Source organism: Notamacropus eugenii, chromosome 2 (genome assembly GCF_028372415.1).
Source record: "Notamacropus eugenii isolate mMacEug1 chromosome 2, mMacEug1.pri_v2, whole genome shotgun sequence".
In the NCBI taxonomy this organism is placed as follows: domain Eukaryota; kingdom Metazoa; phylum Chordata; class Mammalia; order Diprotodontia; family Macropodidae; genus Notamacropus; species Notamacropus eugenii.
In genome coordinates, this window is record NC_092873.1 from 245,015,179 (window position 1) to 245,020,493 (window position 5,315).

The window sequence follows — 5,315 nt, forward strand, 5'->3', positions numbered from 1 at the left end:
ACAAACCCTCTTACCTATATATTTTTATTATTAGTAGTATTTGATCAGCTGGTTTCTAGGGAGCAACACTGGTCAACACTGCTATTAATCTGAATTTGGCCACATTTTAGTGCTATATTCATTTATATTATTATAGTAACTGCATATTCTTCTGCTTGCTTTGCATCAATTCATACAAGTCTTCTCATATTTTCCTGAATTTCTTATATTCTTCATTCCTAAAAAATATGATATTAATGTAACACAATTATTCAGTCATTTTTCAGTTGACAATTACCCACTTTTTTCCTGATTTTTGTTACTATTAAAAGTATTTCTAGGATCGTGTTAGTTTAAACTTTTTTACTGATGACTTTTTAAGATATTAACTTTATTTCTGATTATATTTCTCTCCTTATCTGTGATCAGGGAAAGAAATACAAAATAGAAGAGATAGCCAAGGACTGAAGGTCCTATCTCAGGAAGCTATCCCTTTGTATCAAAGGATAAAAAGAGAAAAACATGTTTGCTTAGCAGGACTAATATCAGCTGAAAAGGGGAAGGGAAAGGAATAAACCTACTGTATAGTGCCTACTAAGTGCCAGGCACTGCATTGTTCCATACTCATATTTTGCCACATTTGCAAAAAAGGGAAATACATTTTCTCATACCTTCACTAGGGTTAAACTTAATTAAGTCATAATTATAGAACTGTTTCTTTTTTCATTCTTTCTACTTACATTATTGTGGTCATTGTGTGTGTTGTTTTTCCTGGTCCTTATGACATCACTCTGTATTTATTCATATAATTCTCCCCATGATTTTCTAATCGGCATTGGAGCCAAAAATAGGCCCTAGTTCTAGGCATTCACATTTTCTCTTGCTTGTTATATGCCCACCCTGGAGTTCTAAGGAAAATTTCTTCAACAAAGGTTAGATAAAACTCATGTCTCGGGTTGACCCTAAAAGGAATTAGTATTGTTCCTTCTAGTAAAAGTATTCAATGTAAAAAGCAGATATCAGATATAGGATGCTATTTTTTTGTCCTATTACAAAAGAAATATTTAAAACACAAAAGATTCATAAGTATACGTTAACAAATACCTAAAAATTAAACAATATAATAACCTGTGTATGTGTACATATGCACACACATGCACATATATGTATGTTTACACACACATGTATACACGTGCATGTATGCATGCACACATACACACACATACATACATATAGTGTCATAATTTCCCCAAAGGTAAAGGTACTTTGTGGGATTGCTGAACAAACATTTCACTTTTACTTCACACCTACACTGTTTAATCTACAATCCATCTGGGAAACGCTCTGGCTTTAGTTCTTTGGCTGCTGAATTCTGGTGGTAGTACCTTTCCCTCACAGAAGGATGATAACCTCCTAGACAACCAGAACTAACTGAAGGATTCCTAATCTGTCAAACTCAAGTAGCACACTCCAAGGAGAGGAAATGCTCCTGTCTTAGAATGTCCATTTGGGTATCTGTGCTCGGGGAAAGAAATGTAAAACAGAAGAGACAGTTAAGGCCTTCAGGTTCAGTCTGTGGTTCACCTAAGCAAGCATGTGTTCTTGTGTGATGTACCTGTAGCTATTGGTAAGGGTTGGGGGAAGAGATAGAAATTACTTTCCTGCTCCCCTCTCCCAACTGGCAGAAGGCCAAGGGACTTTTGTGTTGTAAATCAGGGAGGGCCTAAAGATGCTGGAAGTCCTTTTTTTGTGCTCACCTACAGAGAGAGAGAGAGAGAGAGAGAGAGAGAGAGAGAGAGAGAGAGAGAGAGAGAGAGAGAGAGAGAGAGAGAGAGAGAGAAAGAGAGAGAAAGAGAGAGAGAGAGCTGTTCCTGTGTCACCCCAAAGTCTAAATCCTTGGTTCCTGAGTCACAACACAGGTGAATCCTCTTAGAGCCAGAGAAGGTACATATATTCATCCCCCTTCTTATATTTTTCTGAATTTTTCATATTCCTAATTTCATACAGCATAGGAATATTCCACTAAATTTATTTACCACAATTTGTTTAGCTAAGCCCTGAATTAATGGATATCTGCTTTGCTTCCTCTCTTTCATTTTTTTAAAACTGATACTACAAAATTGTTGCTATTTCATTCAAGCAATGGGCTAGGTGTCTGGAATCTTGGGTTCTAAAGCTTATAGGCTTGGTCTGGCTGCCCTCCAGCTTCCTGTTACCTCAATGGTTATTGGGCACAGTGGAAAAAGCACTGGGATTAGAGGAAGAGGACCCAGGTTCAGCTCTCTGTTTTACTATTTCTTAGCCTTGTGACCATGAGCAAGTCACTTCTCTGAGTCTCCTTTTCTCCCTCTATAAAATGAGGAAGTTGGATTCAGTGACCTCTCAGTTCCCTTTTTCCAATTCCACATCCTATGATCCTAATAGTCAGGAAGCAGATGTCCTAGGAAGTGATTCCCTTCCAGAAACTAGATGTCTGCATCTTCTAAAGTAAGTGGGATAAACTGGTTGTGTGACCCTGGTCAAGTCTTTCAAACTCTCAGAGCTTTAGGCAACTTTCTAAGACCACAAATTATAATCATGCACATGGATAGAGGGAGTTTTCTCCCCCGAGAAAACTCTTATCCCAATGAAATCACAGGTCCAATCAATCCCCTTCCTTCCCATAGGATTTTAGAGTAAAAATTTGGCAGATAGCTTGTAAACAAAAAGATTTCAAAATCTCTAGGTGATCTCTGCCAATCTTTCCACTGTGCCATTGTACATTCTTTTCCCTGTGACATATACTGGGTTGTTAATGTTATTGTAGTTGTGTGTGCAGAGTGCACCAAGCATCTTAGTGCAGTTTTCAGTTATTAAAACTTAAAGTGAGCTTTTAAAAAAAACTGTCTGGGGGGGCTTTTGGGGGGAGAATCTTCATGTAGATGGCATTCCTGGGGAACACTCTGGTTGTGGGAATAGGAATTTTACTGATGGCAAGGAGTCTGGTCCTTATGGACTCCCTGGTCCTGGTTTTCCTCTTGAGTGTTTTAGAAGCTGTAAGTCATGAGTGGTTCAAATGGAGTTTCTTGCTTGGCCACACTAGCCAGTTGAGCAAAACACTTAGGGAAAATTCCAATGTGACCCCAGCAATGGCCCTCCAGCTCCTTGTCAATTACTTCAGAGAGAATGTCCAGGGTAACCCCTGTCTAGAACTCTAGGGCTACAGGTCCCTGCACTGAACAACCATTCAGTAGAGCACATACTGGCCTTCACAGCATTCTGCTCCCTGACACTGGACTCTCACTCAGTCTTTTGTCGGCTGCTGCCACATCTTTTTATATGCCCCTTCCCCAGAAATTGTAATGAACTTCCTACTGTCCTGGTGGCTATAACTGAGCCGTGCAGGAGTTAATTGCTGCAGGACCTTTGTATCTCAGGGTTCTGAGGACAGGCATAGATGTTCCCCTTTCCACCTCCAGGGTCATAGTGAAGCTACAATGCACACTGAGGCTGACAGATGTGACTGAGCTGCTGAGCACCTCTCCCTGAACTGATGGGACCAATATTTCAGAGTATACTGTGGAGCCCAGGCTGACCACTTCAGGAGAAGGGAGTCCTTGAAGTGGAGATATTGGCTCCCCAACTTGGTTTAAATAAGACTTTTTAGGATGTCCTTTTGTGAGTGAATGTGGGATTCCATTGTGATTTTCTGGTTTAACTCCTTTCACTTGGTTGATGGACTCCACCAGCAAGAGTGGCCAGTCAATTCTCCATGGCCTGAAAGGTTCAAAACCCATGTACTTTTCATTAGGATTGACAGATGCAATGACCTTGGACTTCCCTAGGAAAACCAAGGAATTCACCTGTTCTATATCTTTCTTCTAGGGGCAAAAAATTTCATCCTTGGGAATTTGCAGAAGGTCCAGAAAGATACATTTCTGCACCCAGTCCAGGGCAACCTCTGGGTTGACTGGACTCCCTTCTGGTCTCTTGGAGATGGCTTTTTCTAATCTTCAAGTGGCACTGCACAGCTCCCAATACCTCCCAAGCTTACAGCCTGTACTGTAAACTGTACTGTAAACCTAGTCATTGAAGGTATTGTTTTTCAGGCTAACCTAGACCAGAACATGGTCAGAAAGAGCTTCTGGGAACCTTTCTAGTTGAAAGTGAACCATTCCTTTCAGGAAGAATCCAGCAGCCTGACAGGAGTCCTTAGTCACTGTTTGATCTAATGCCTATAGGGCTGCCGCTGGATTCCTAGTTAGTAGGTCCATACAGCCCATGTTGAAGCGGATCTGGGAAGATGATTCTTTAATTCTGAAGAATAGTTCCAGGACTAAACCCTAGTTGCCTGGACAGCCTCATGCTAGCCCTTCACCAAAATTCTGTATGACATTAAGGATAACCCCAAAGTAGAGTATTCTGTGGGAAATAGAGTTCTTTGAAAAGATAGAGAGTGAGCACCCTATAGTTGCAACGTTGTCTATATCATTCATTTTTACACCTAATCACATATGTCTTCTTTCCTAAAACTGTTTTTGCCTTTGTTATTTATAATCTATTTCTTATGCTTTTTAATATAATCTACAGCACATATAAATGCAAGCAAAAAAGCTAGTGTTCTGCTCATATGTGTTGAATTAAATTGAATTTCAAAGATTCCTCTGGATCAGGAGTTCTTAAATCATTTTCATTTTAGGCAATCTGGGGAAGCTTATCGATCTTTCTCAAAAAAGATGTTTTTTTAAATACATAAAATAAATAGAATTACAAAGGAAACCAATTATATTCGATCACAATTATTCAAAGTGAAAACAAACAACACAAACACAGAACCTGAGTTAAAAACCCTTGCTTAAATCAAATTATCAAATGCTCTGAAAAGACTGTATCTCCTCAACAGCTGAAAACCAAAAGAAACATCAAATCATTATTTTCCCTGAGGAGAGGTAAACAGGGCCATGCATGTTTAACATACAGGTGAAAAGATGTGTTCATCATTCGTTGCTGAAGAAGACCACGCCATCAGAGAAATAACGACATGACTTGAACTTGACTTTGTTTTGAGTGAGGGAGGGCTGTGCAGGTCACCAACCTCCCTTCTCCTCCAGAGTCACCTGAATCCAGTGACCAGATATTCATCAAGATGACTGGCGGTGACTCAAGGTGAGGCAACTGGGGTCAAGTGACTTGCCCAAGGTCACACAGCTAGTGAGTGTCAAGTGTCTGACAAATGAAAAGGATTAAGAATCTGGACACATAGTGGCGGGGAAGCATTCTATAAAAACAGTTGATTGATTATTTTATTAGATTTTGGTCATGGGAATAATTTCTTTTTAAGATAAATTTGAGTCAGA

General features: G+C 39.7%; 1 pseudogene; it reads right to left on the reverse strand.

Moving 5' to 3' along the window:
* Positions 1-3,005: 3,005 nt before the first annotated feature.
* LOC140523853 (NADPH oxidase activator 1-like) lies at positions 3,006-4,354 on the reverse strand (annotated as a pseudogene).
* Positions 4,355-5,315: the final 961 nt, after the last annotated feature.